The sequence below is a fragment of the Neophocaena asiaeorientalis genome, unplaced genomic scaffold (genome assembly GCF_003031525.2).
Source record: "Neophocaena asiaeorientalis asiaeorientalis breed wild unplaced genomic scaffold, Neophocaena_asiaeorientalis_V1.1 scaffold1040, whole genome shotgun sequence".
NCBI classification, from domain to species: domain Eukaryota; kingdom Metazoa; phylum Chordata; class Mammalia; order Artiodactyla; family Phocoenidae; genus Neophocaena; species Neophocaena asiaeorientalis.
The window spans coordinates 201,119-214,292 of record NW_020171694.1 but is presented as its reverse complement, the minus strand read 5'-3'; the positions used below and the strand labels follow the sequence as shown (position 1 = coordinate 214,292).

General features: G+C 38.0%; 1 protein-coding gene across 1 annotated transcript in view; it reads left to right on the top strand.

The window, feature by feature from the left end:
- Nucleotides 1-1,643: 1,643 nt before the first annotated feature.
- Nucleotides 1,644-13,174, top strand: part of CTDSPL2 (CTD small phosphatase like 2) — a 68,841-nt gene continuing 57,310 nt past the window's right edge. Inside the window, exon 1 of the mRNA XM_024747540.1 lies at nt 1,644-1,888. The gene's annotated coding sequence lies outside the window, so the exon portion shown is untranslated. The remainder of the gene's footprint in view (nt 1,889-13,174) is intronic.

Genomic DNA, 13,174 nt, shown 5'->3' with positions numbered 1-13,174 from the left:
AACAATTACTACTTGAATTTTTTCTTCAGAAATATTTCCAATTTTAACCTGATTTAATAATTATTTTAGTAATCAATTGGGGTAACTGTTTACTTTATATTCTATTGCTTTCCATAATACACACTGGATAATTATTAATTATCTGTTGATTTTCAATTAGTTTTACAGTAACCTATTATTTTGTGGACTGTTGCCAGTTCTGCATGCTGTATACCACAGGCTCTCAATAAATGTCACATACAGAGCATTCTTGTAGCAGGAAGATTTAGGATCCAAATGAATTCTGAGCTCTGACAGACAGGATCTGTAGAATATAAGGCTTTCAGAAGACAACCCACCTGCTCCACACTTTCAAACAGCAACAACCAGATTCACAATGTTCTCTGCCTACCTCTCAGCCTCATCTCTCTCCACTGTCTTCCCCTCAACTTCTCCATCCCCAGTGCACAGAACAACTTCCCCAAATGCTCAACGCAATCTCATATTTGGACTTTTCCATCTCTTGTTTCCTTTACCTAGACACTCTTCCTTTGTAACATCAAGTCTTTCTGTCTCTCTTAGATATCATCTCATGAAAAGCCTTTCCAGACCTCCTGTGCTCTTACAAAGGCCTGTCATGAACTCCTTCTTGTAGTCATTTTATCACACGGTATTTAAATTCTGTTTGTCTGTCTTCTTCAATAAACTGTGAACTCTGGGAAGACAGTGTCTGTGTCTGCCTTGTTCACTGTTATATCCCTTGCATGTAGTATGGTTCTAACACATTATGGTTTTACAATAAATATTTCTTGATTGAATAACGAGAGTGGTCCGGAGTTTTAGTAGACAGATACCAATCACTACGCTTGGTTTTCTGCCATTCAGCTAGGACTGGACGCTCCGGATTGATATATTTTCACCTCGTGAGGTTGGCAGCCCTTCGACCAGGCCTGCAGGTAGCAACCCATTCATCTGAATGATCTGACTTAGCAGAACCACCGCCGACACGCGTGGCGTGGGTCTCTATGACCCACGAGCAACTGCTATGCCCTCTAGGTAACAAGGTGGAAAGAGGATCTTCAGGGGCCACCAGTATCCCAGGAAAGACGAAAGATTCGTCTTAACCTGGCCTCTGGCAGTACTGTCTACACACTACCTCCTCCTGCGCGCCAAGCCGTTAGTACCACCCGGTCCCACTCGGCTCCACCCACCTGGCGAGCCCGGGTTACTAAACCCTAGTCGCCAGGTTGCGCGAGGCGTTCCTAAGCCCCGCCTCCGGGGCGAGGGCGCCCTCCCCCTCCCAGTTCTGCCTAAACAGTTCCGTTAGCAGCGGGAGGAAAAAACCGTCCTTCGGGTCCCCGCCTCTCCGCTCCCAACGCTTTACTCCCTACTCCCCTTGCGACCACTACACACAGCTACGGAGGCCCCTAAAGTACAAATATCCCCCAGGCACTGCCATAGCCTGATAGATTTTGTCCTTGTTACTTCATCCCGTTCCAGGGCCCTGCGTTCTGCTTTTGTCAGGAATTCGAGCTACTGAGTTTCTTCCGGCGGCAGGAACTCTAACGCTTTTCACGGAAGTAAAGTTGTTTTGTTGGCTTTTTTTTTGCTGGGGGGAGGTGGCTTTTTTTTTTTTTTTTTTGGCCTCTGGGGCTGCCCGCATTCCTTCCCTCCCACCTCGCGGAATTGTGGCGGGAGGGGGAGGAGAAAGTCAAAGCGCCTGCGCGGAGAGGCCGCTTTCCATCCGGGTCCCCGTCCGTGCGGTGCAGCAGGTCGGTAGGCGGGAAATGGCGACTGGCTGAAGGAGCTGGTTCTGTTGCTGCTGCGGGCTAAGCGGGAAAGACACCACGCGTTGCGCAGTCGGGACCATCGCCGGAGCCTGAGGACACTTCTCTGTCGTCACAGTTAGGTAATCCCACTCGTCCAGACGCTGCCGCTGCTCCCAGTCTTAGTCCTTCTCTTCCAGGGCCGTCTGCCGGGATCTCCTCCCCTTCTTAACCGGGTTCTCCAGCGGCTGCGGCGCCTTGGTAGTCATGCACTGTTGGCGCCTCGTACGTCCGCTGTGTGGAGCCGCTCTTCTCTGGACTTTCCCCTGGGAACAGAAAGGGAGCTCACTTCCCGCCAGCTTCGGCTCTCAGGCTGCGGCCTGTGTTGTGATTTCTGGGGTTAGATTTCACTTTGCTACCCACCCCCATCCCGATCTCACGTTCGTAGTCCCAAAACCTGTGGTCGTCCCTCCCGGTAATTGGGTTAGATCAGCTTTTCTAACCTTGACCCGTCTGACGTTTTAGTTATTTCATTCTTTCTAGTAGGGTGCTTTTGCGGGGGGAGGGCGTTGCTCTATCTCAGTTTTTATAAATACCTTTTGAGGATCTGGAAGAAGAGATTTCACTAAGTTCTGTTTGTCTACTGTTAAAATGTTGAGTTGACATTGTTAACTTTTTCAAATTAAGAGTGGTGGTAAAGAACAGCCCATGTGGAAGGCCTCTGGTTTCTGTAGTGGTCAATTAAGGGTGAATCTTACTGTACTTCGTATTCTACACTTTCTTTGGGTATCAAATGCCTGTATAGATGCTTATTTTTGTATTCTTGACTAGAATTCCATGGTAAATAATTGTATAAGTAAATCGTCTTTATTTACTTATCACTTGAGTGGTGGCTGGAGGTGTGAAGGATGTTAAGCACTTTAGAGTACCTTAGGGAAACGTACAGAGATACTGCTCCTAAACTGCACTAAGATCCTGAAATGAAATGTACTTAGTAGATGTTCCTCCAAGGCAGGGATTTACCTTTCCAATGCTAATAAGGCAATACCAAGATTACTGCCTAACATAGGTATACAATTAGTGACTTAAAAGATAGATTTATCTTCGTAATTTTCAGGTTGTAGATTTCTTTATATACTCTCTCCCCATTCTTTGCCAAGTTTTAAGTTTTCATTTGTTGTCCAGCTGTTATCCTTATAAAAGCAAGGAAATGGCTAGTTAAAGCTACTTTTATTCCTCCTTCTTGTTCTTTTCCACATTGCAGACCAGTTGTCCATAAAGAGAAGTAATAAGGAGACTGTTGGTATTTTTCAGAATTTGTTTTTTCAATATTGTTGAATTTGGGGCCTTTGTAGTTTTTTTTTTTTAAACTAGTTAAATTAAGTTTTGAAAATGTGGTTCACATTACACGTCATTTGATGTTTGTAACTCAAAGGCTTTCAGCTCTCTAGGTTCAGTTTAAAAGACTTCACTGTTGTTTGCATATTAGGATTAAATTTCATTAATAAACAGGAACACACAAACATTATTACAATTGTCATTTAGTAGATTCCCCCCCAAGGTCATAAAGAAAGTCAAGGCAAAATGTAGCTCTTAGGTGAAGCAGTCTTTTAGGATTGTGTTGAACTTCATACTTATCTTCAAAACCAAAAGAACAGGGGGTGGGAAGTGGAGGTGAGGGCATACTGGGTACTTGCTCAGTCAATTTGTTTAAAAAATAGGGCCAAATATTTGACTTAAAAGGATGTAAAATAAATTATTGGTCTAGTGTAGGTTTTATCTGTACTTTAATGATCTTTTTGGGTAGTTTATGAAGCATTAATGTTTTAAATAAAATTTGTTTTACGGATCGCTGAGTGAGCACTGTTTGTAGACTTCGTCTTCAAGAACTCTTCCAAATTGTTTTAATTCTTCATTCATTTGATTCTTTTAATATTCTTCCCAGTATACGTTGAAAGGCTGTGAAAGCTCTAAGTGGTATAGTCCTTAACCTTTGTGGACTTGTAGCTGTACAGAAGTTCTAAATAGGATTGCATAGAAAAACCAAATAGAATTGGTGGGTTTTATAATATTCTACGTAGTGTCTCTTGGACACTTCATTTGAGCTAGTAAGGTTATTCTTTTCTCACTATTAAGAAATTAAGAATTAGGGGTGTTTTATCTTTCCGAAATTCATCTAGCTGATCCGATGTTTGAGATTTCTGGTCAAGAGGATTCCTCACAAGATTATTATATTAGCAGAATCCATCCAATTCTGATTTAAAAAAAAACTTGGCTCTTTTGTTCAGAAAGGATGTTCTAGACTCTAGACTTGTAACTATAGGATTAATTGCAGATTGAATAAAATGGTATAAATTTATCTCATTCATAAGAGATTTTTCGATTAATGCGATAAAGAAAAAGTGGTTTGAATAAACAATATCTAACTAAATTTGTAAGTTACTGAGTTGTTGTAAAAGCATAAAGTAGAAAGTCATAAATACCAGATGTTCTAAGAAGACCTCATATATGATATTCTCTAAGTAATTCTTTTGTGTAGGTTACCTGACCATTTTAACTGGATTGGCTACAGGGGTCATTTGCTCTGCTTTGAAGATGAGAAGATTTAACAGAGATGGGACTTAAGATAAAACCATACAACTTTTAGTTTCCACTTTACATTTGCCGTGAGACATATATCTAAGCCAGACATATATTCACTACTGGTTTATGACTACATTAATTTTTAATTTAAATTGTATTAAATTATAATTGGATCTACATTACAAATAGGTGGACTAGGTGGTTGACTGTGTGGTATAATCTGAGAATTGCCAATGCCAAACTTTATTTGTGTCTCTCCTTTGTGTTATGGAATTCTTTCTAAAATGTTTCGTTTAAAATTACAAATTCTCTGGAAGAAAAACTTTAAACTATTGCCTTTTATTGGCAATATTAGCACAGATTAGTTTATCAAATAAATTTGCTGATACCACAAACAGGTGACGGTTCAGAGGCAGTGGAACAACAGAAGTAAGCTTCTTTGCATTGGCTGTGATCAGGAGAGGTGTGGCATGTAGGAACATTGTCTGAGGGAGAAAGGCATGGTGGGAGTAGAGTTATAGTGAGAAGCTTGGGCCTCTTGGGGTCCTTTGGGAATCTTGTGAATCTGACTGACAGTAATGAGGAGTGAGACTAGGTGTGGTCCCAAAAAGAAGGACCTTAAGGACAAACGTGGTTTATAGCTTTGGCCTGCCCTTTTGTTTATTTACCTCATCTGCAGGTCCCCATTTAGTATGGTATCTTTAGAAAAGAGTGAAGGAAAGCACTAAAATGCCATTGAAAAAGAAAGTGTTGTAAAATATTTACATAAAAAGTCTTTTAACTTTAATATAAGGTCACAGTAGGCCAGTTAACTATATTAGGGACCCCAGGTTTTATGGTAATCATAGGCTCTCCTGTATTCATTTAGAGAAATTATAGAAAAGGAAGTTTATCTAGATTAAACATGAATCATCAACTGTGCTTTGACTTGAGGTTCTAGCAGTCAGGTTTCCATAATAGCTATAATAATTTTAGGACAAGGAACTGTGTTTATTACTTTGATTAAAGAAATGTAAAATTGTACTAATAGAAGGCACTTGAATACTTCAGAAATAATTGGGATTATACTTAGTAATAGTGGCTTATATATAGTTTAGGAAGAATGTTTTCTTTCTTTGGACTAAATACTTCTATATGGAGAAATTGGAAACTAAAAAGGCAGAATCATTGCTAAAAATAAATAAGAAAGGGATATTAAGAATCTGTTAGCATCATGACATGATATTTTAAGTTTCTCGTGTTGACCAGTTAAAGTAATGTTTAAGTAGGAATTCAAAATATATTTTATTAAAAGAAGAGTATATTATTTGTTAAAGAAAAATATACAGAACCAATAAGTATCTTTTCAGTTGAGAGCAACTGTGATTATTTGTTTCAGTAATAATTGCTTTCTTTCTGATATTCCCCAAATATATATGATTATTCTATTGAGTTGAAATTGATTAACTTCACACTGACTTTACAAGTACCTGCTTTAGTGTATTTTGTTAAATAAGATAATTATACAGTAAAATCCTTTAATTTTCTGATGTACTGATAAAAATTATTTGAAAAATATAATCACATTTCAAACAATCATGCGTTTTTCCCTCATTGGTAATATACCATTTTACTTTATTTTACTTTTTTAGTAGTAGCAAACAAGAGGGCACTTCTGTTAGAGAATTATGATCTTACCTCATCTTTGACTAGTAATTTAGATTAAAATTCTTAAAACTCTTCTTAAAACTTTTTGTCTTCGGTTTATCTCAATCATAATGATTAGTTTTTCTTTGGTAGGTAGTATTAATAAGAATAGTAGGAAATTATTTCAGGTACTCAAAGATTTTTAATTAATAACTATTTTTCCTTTTTGCCAACATCTCATTGATTCTTTTATTATCAACTTAATGTGTTCTGAGAGTTCCGTATTTCTGCTGGCCTGAGAGTAAGTTGAATATAAAATTAATTTCTTTAAATAGAAGCTTTTATTGAAGGAATAGTTATATCTCTCCCCTTGCCCAATTTTGGTGAGAACTACTTAAAAAGCATTCTTAGGAAAATTCTGCCAAAATTAACTTCACTTTTTTATTCTTCAAATTTTCTTTAATGTATCCGATAAGTACACTGTAACTTGCATGTATACAGGTAACTCCTATAAATTTTAAAAATTGCATATATTGGAATATATTCCATAGAAAGGATAGTAATATGATGAAAAGTGATACACTGGAGTGACAGGTTTCCCATGTGCTTTTTTTTTTAAATCTCATTAATAGCTTTTTAATATGATTTTATTATTTCTTTTTGGTTGCATTGGGTCTTTGTTGCATTGCGTGGGCTTTCGCTAGTTGCGGCGAGCGGGGGCTACTCTTCACTGTGGTGCATGGGCTTCTCATCGCGGTGGCTTCTCTTGTGGAGCACGGGCTCTAGGCTCGTGGGCTTCAGTAGTTGTGGCTCGCCGGCTCTAGAGTGCACGCTCAGTAGTTGTGGCGCACAGGCTGAGTTGCTCTGCGGCGTGTGGGATCTTGCCGGACCAGGGCTCGAACCCGTGTCTCCTGCATTGGCAGGTGGATTCTTAACCACTGCGCCACCAGGGAAGCCCTCCCATGTGCTTTTGACAAGTTTCTAATGAATATTATAGTACTCAGTTCTTATGAATTCATAACTATATTTTTTCTAAAATAGCACATTTTGTTATAAAGTTTTATTGGTATGAATTTCTTTCATGCTGTGTAATAGAATGCTTCTTTTTACAAGATGTGTACATTATACTTACTGCAGTTAGTTAAAATTAGAACAGTCTCCAAATTACTGTTGCTTTAAAGCTTAGGTGAGAGAAATACAAGTCTGTCCTCAGCAGAAGTACATACTGTCTCATTCAGTACATAACAAATATTGATTTTGCCCTAATGGTATTTCTGGTGAGTACATGCAAAGTTTTAAGTTGGGGTCCTGATAATAGTATTTTAAAACATGTATGTGAGTGGCTGTATTTTCAGTGATCAACAAACGAAATAATGCCATCTTTAAAAAATCATTTCATATTTTCATTGAGCATTTTAGTCATCAATAATCTAACAACCCAGAGAAAATTAATTGACCATGGTTTTAGAAAAAACTCTTTTTTTTTTTGGTTGTTGTTCATTGAAGAAAACTTTAAGAGGAAGAAGAGCCATAATTTTATCAACCCAACTCAGCAGCTTTTTTTTTTTCAAGTATTTTTGATTATGTTTATATTTAGTAGTTTTTGAAGAATTCCATTATCTAGTTTAAAAAAGGAGAGAAAGTTATGTATCACATAATAATAACCTAAAAAGACCACTTTATCACATACTTTGTTGGGCAGGGTTCAAGGAAAAGAATCTCCCTGTCTTGGAGTTGATGCTTTATATAATCCTCCTCTACTTAATCCTCCTGCCCTAGTTGACTTTTGACTTTCATTAGGTGATAAGTGGGAGGGACCAAGAAATCTCTTCTTTCTGTAAAGTCATTCAATGAAGGGCTTGGGAAAGTAGTAAAGGAAGGAGAGTAAAAGTGGACAGTTGTAGTATCTGAACCTGTTGATTTCAGATTATTCAACTGGAAATATAGTGAAAACAGATACTGATATTTTTGTCATTTGGTGTCAACTAAGGCAGTGATTTTTAGCTTTTTCTTTCATGAGTGTAAATTGAGTAGTGATACCATTTATAATAGACTATAAATTAACAAACTCAGAAATTTAGAGCTAGAGGAGACTAAAAGGGTCGTCTAGTCTTTGTTTCCTTAATGATGAGTGAGCTGAAGACTTTTTAACATGTAGTAAGTGTTGGTCTTAATTAGGGTGCTTCTAGATAAGTTGTATGCGATAGAAGGATGAAAACAGCTCAGATTAATTAATGACTCATCTCCTGTTGTGACAGCTCTCTTTTTAGGTAAAATTTACATGTAGTAAAATGCATAGATCTGAAGTCCAATAACTTCTTTTGCTGTTGAGGAAATGAAATGCTAGAATGATTGCATGACTTAATTAGTGTCTAATCAGTGTTACAGCTAACTAGTGATAGATTCAGGACTGATACCGCCCAGTCCAGGGGCTCTTCCTCTAGTAACTCCCTCAGGAGCCTACTCCAGAACTTTGCATGCATATTTTCTTTATATAGGCAATTTATAACTTATATATGCCTAAATTTTATGGGGAAACCCAGACTTTGTTGCCTTTAAAGTTTGATTTGTGATCTTTTTACAATTTTCTTATTCATATTTTTTGTCCACTTTCGTTTCCCTTTTCTCTCTTTTATTCAGCAAAAATTTGAAAGAATGCACATTAGATTAGTCCTAGATAATTTGTTAAGAATCCTTCATATATAATGTGCTGTTTTGTTGTTTTGATAGAAAATTGTGTACTCAAGACCTCAACAGCGAACTATCAACTGAGTTTATGCTTGTATCATTATTATAATCTTGTTAGCACAAGACAATTTGCAGCCATAATTGTTGTCATCAAATATTGCTTGGGGTCAGGGATTTTGTGAAAAGGAAGGAAATCTTATGAGGAAGGAATATTTTTAGTTTTATTCTTGCTTTTTTTGTGAGCAAGAATTGATTACTGCAGTGAGGATTTTGTGTTTCAGTGACATATTTTTTCCCCTATTCTCTTGTCTCTTTGAGGGAAATGAGAAAAATTATAGTTCAGTTCAACAAAGGTTGAGCTTTCATGTGTACCGGGTTGTTGGAGTTACAGATAAGATCTCGGCCTTCAACACTCTTACAGTTTAGTGCAGTTAAAGATAATATAAATAGATTATTTCAGTACGATTTGTTAAGAGCTAAGGAGAGATAATCACCAGTTTACACAGGCATGGGCATGTGGGGGTGGTTACTTATTGGGGTGCATGATACTTGGGCTGAGCTTTAAATGATGAGGATAAGAATTAGTTGAAAGGAAGGAATATTTGAGGTATAGAGAAAAGCAGAAGCATGATACAGCACAGTGTGGGCAAGAAACTATTATTACTGGAGTGCAAAGAGTGAGGCAGCAAATAGCAGTGAAAAAAGACTTGGAGAGGTAGATCTTGGAGGGTTTTATATATATTGCTAGAGTTTAGTCTTTATTTTGAAGAGAGTTCGTGGGATGGAACAGGCAGATTTGTAGAGTGCAGAGGATGGATTTAAAGGGGGAAGACTGAGAAATATTTTAGAGGTAGAATCATGAGGATTTGGTGATTGACTGTAGGGGACAAGGGAAGGGAAGAATGACTAGGTGTTTAGGATGGTTTCTGGCTTCATTGATTAGGCAGATTACTTGTGATTAAGAATATAGTGGGGGGGGGGCTTCCCTGGTGGCACAGTGGTTAAGAATCCGCCTGACAATGCAGGGGACATGGGTTCGAGCCCTGGTCCGGGAAAATCCCACATGCCGCGGAGCAACTAAGCCTGTGTGCCACAACTCCTGAGCCTGTACTCTAGAGCCCACAAGCCTCAACTACTGAGCCTGCATGCCACAACTACTGAAGCCCACACACCTAGAGCCACAACAAGAGAAGCCCCCACAATGAGAAGCCCACACACTGCTACGAAGACCCAATGCAGCCAAAAAAAAAAAAAAAAAAAGCTGAGCTCATTTTATTAAAAAAAAAACAGAATATAGTAGGGGGACTACCCTGGCGGTCCAGTGGTGGGATCAGAAAGGTGAATTCAGCCTTGGGTAAGTTGAATTTGAGGTGCAGAGTGAAAGTGTTGAGAAAGCTGTTGGATGATAGTCTGAAATTTATAGATGATACAAAAGCTAGAAGAATTAATGTTGCAATTTGGAAGAGGCCCCCACGCCCAATCTTTTTAGCTGGGCTGCAGATACATAGAAAGCAAACTTAATTGCTTGGTTTTAAATTGCTGAACAATCAGCTTTTTCTATTCCTGAGATGAGATCTGGTTCAAATGTTGAAAAGTGGAAATGTTTTACATTATATACTCGCCCCCCAATGTCATGAGTTCTTAAGCTTAAAATGTTGTTGCACCCATTGCTATGTTTGTTTTGTGATGTAATCTACTTAAATTGTATCTACTTCATTCATTAGTAGTAGATTTATTTCCCTGATGTACTCATTTCCCAATCTTTACTTGTATTATTCTATTTTTACTGGTAATAGAAAAGAATTTATCTAGTAATGGAGCTCTAAAGAACCTAGAGGATGGTTAATTTCTAACATAAGTAGTGGAGTTAGCAAGATGAGGCTGTATATGTATGTGTAAAACTCTTCCTTTTATATTTTATGTTTAGGTAATAAAATTAGACTATTGCAGATATTATGTAGGCAATTTCTGATCAGTATTTGGCCCAATTGATATGTATTTTTGGTTTTGGTCAGGTAATGCTGGCCTCATAAAACAAGTTGGGAAGTGTTCCCTTCTGTTTTCTGGAAGAGTTTGTTGTTTGTTTTGTTTTTATTAAGATGTTTGGTAGGATTCTCCAGTGAAGTCATCTGGGTCTGGAATTCTCTATGTTGGAGACTTTTCCTGCAATTTAATTTTTTTTTAAATATGGGGCTGATCAGGTTATCTTTTGTTTTTTTGGTTATAAATTTATTTATTTATTTTTGGTTGCATTGGGTCTTCGTTGCTGCACGTAGCCTTTCTCTAGTTGTGGCGAGGGGGGCTGTGTGTGGGCTTCTCATTGCGGTGACTTTTCTTGTTGTGGGCTCTAGGTGCATGGGCTACAGTACTTGTGGCACGTGGGCTCAGTACTTGTGGCTCACGGGCTCTAGGGCTCAGGCTCAGTAGTTGTGGCTCGCGGGCTTAGTTGCTCCACAGCATGTGGGATCTTCCCGGACCAGGGATCGAACCCATGTCCCTTGCATTGGCATTCGGCCACCAGGTAAGTCCCTTTACAGGTTATTTTTGTTGGATGTAAAATCCTTGGTTTACATGTTCTTTTTTTTTGGGCAGGAGGTGGGGCTGCGTTTGGTCTTAGTTGCTGCAGGTGGGCTTTCTGTAGTTGCAGCCAGTGGGGGCTACTCTTCGTTGTGATGTGCAGGCTTCTCATTGTGATGACTTCTCGTTGTGGAGCATGGGCTCTAGGCGCACGGGCTCAGTAGTTGTGGCTTGCAGGCTCTAGAGCGCAGGCTCAGTAGTTGCAGCGCACAGGCTTGGTTGCTCTGCAGCATGTGGGATCTTCCTGTACCAGGGCTTGAACCCATGTCCCCTGCATTGGCAGGCGGATCCTTAACCACTGTGCCACCAGGGAAGGCCAGTTTACATGTTCTTCCCTTGATTATTTTATTTTAAATATGTTACTCCATTTTTTTCTGGCATAAAGCGTTGCTATTGAAAAATTTAGAATAGTCTCATATTCTGTCCATTATAAAGTCACTTAGTGCATGCCTAAATCAGGGGTCTGCAAACTACTGCCCATGGGCTGACTGCCTGTGCTTGTAAACACTTTTTTTGTACACAGCTATGTCTATTCATTTACATATTGTCTTTGGCTGCTTATGCTATGCAATGCCATAGACAATTTGGAAACCAGTGAGCATGGCTGTGGACATTGATATTTGAATTTCATATAACTTTCACCGTATGGTTTGTAAGCCTAAAATATTTACTTTCTGATTCTGTAAGAAAAAGTTTGCCTATGTCTATCTTGCCTATATGTCCAAAGAATTTTTCCCCCATTTCTTAAAATTCAGTAATTTAAAGTTCTAGTAGCTCATACTAGACTGTCTTGGTATTTGTCTTTTTGGGTTGCTATTCTCATGTCTGTGTCTTTCAATACATGGTTTCAAACTTCTGTTTCTGGAAAGTTTTCTTGTTGTACTTTTGAGTGTCTGATCTTTGACTCTCTTCAATATTTGATCAGTTTTTCTTGAATCTGCATTTTTTTAATGTTTAGAAATATGTCTTTTTTCTGTTGTGTTCATTTACTTCTTTGTTCTTTTTTCTTTAGTCTTCATTTATGAAATAATTTTTTTTTTACTTTTTAATTTTTTTCTGACTTCTGTCACTTCATCCCCACCCCCCTGAATTCCAGTTAAATTTGTTTTTATATTAGTGGTTTTAACCTTTCCTTGGAAATGGTTTATAGTTGTGATCTGTCTTTATGGGGTTACTTTTTATAATTTTATTGTTTGTAGGAAATTAGGGATTTTATTCTGCTTCTCTTTTTTCTTCTTCTTATGATAACTATATGGGCTCTGGTCTGATTTCTGTTACTTTTTAATGTGAAATTTGTCTTCCTAAACTTTTAGAAGGAGCTTTGGTTAAAGACAGGTTTTGGCTTAAGTGGAACTTTCTGTTGTTTTCTTATAGTGTTTGAAAATGTGGAGGACTGCTCTCTGAGATTGCTTAGTTTATGTTCCTCTTTCCCTCTTTTTCTAGTATTCTGTTTGCTTTTCTCATTTGATTCTGTCCTACTCTGTTTTGACTATATTCGGCAGTTTCCTCGTATTGAACCCTGTCAGTAGCTCTCATAGTCAGGATTTTTGTTCTTCTTATTTTTTAATGGAAAATATCAAACATATGCACAAAGTAAACAATGGTATCATGAATCTCCATATAACCATCACTCAGTTTTAGTAGTTATTAACACTTTGTCTGTCTTCTTTGATCTATACCTCCACCCACTCCTACCTGGTTAGTTGTTATTCATAAGAACTTTTTACAGGTGTTTATTTAGGTAAATTTTATATACTTTGAAATACATAGATCTTAGCTGTAAGTTTTGACAAATCTACACCCGTATCACAATATAGGACATTTCCTTTCCTCAAGGCAACTTTTATTCTGATTTTTTTTTCTCCTTAGATTATTTTTGCCTCTGCCTTTTTAATGCCATCACCAAATGCATACTCTTTTGTGTCTGCCATTGCTCAGTGTCTGTGAGATTCTTT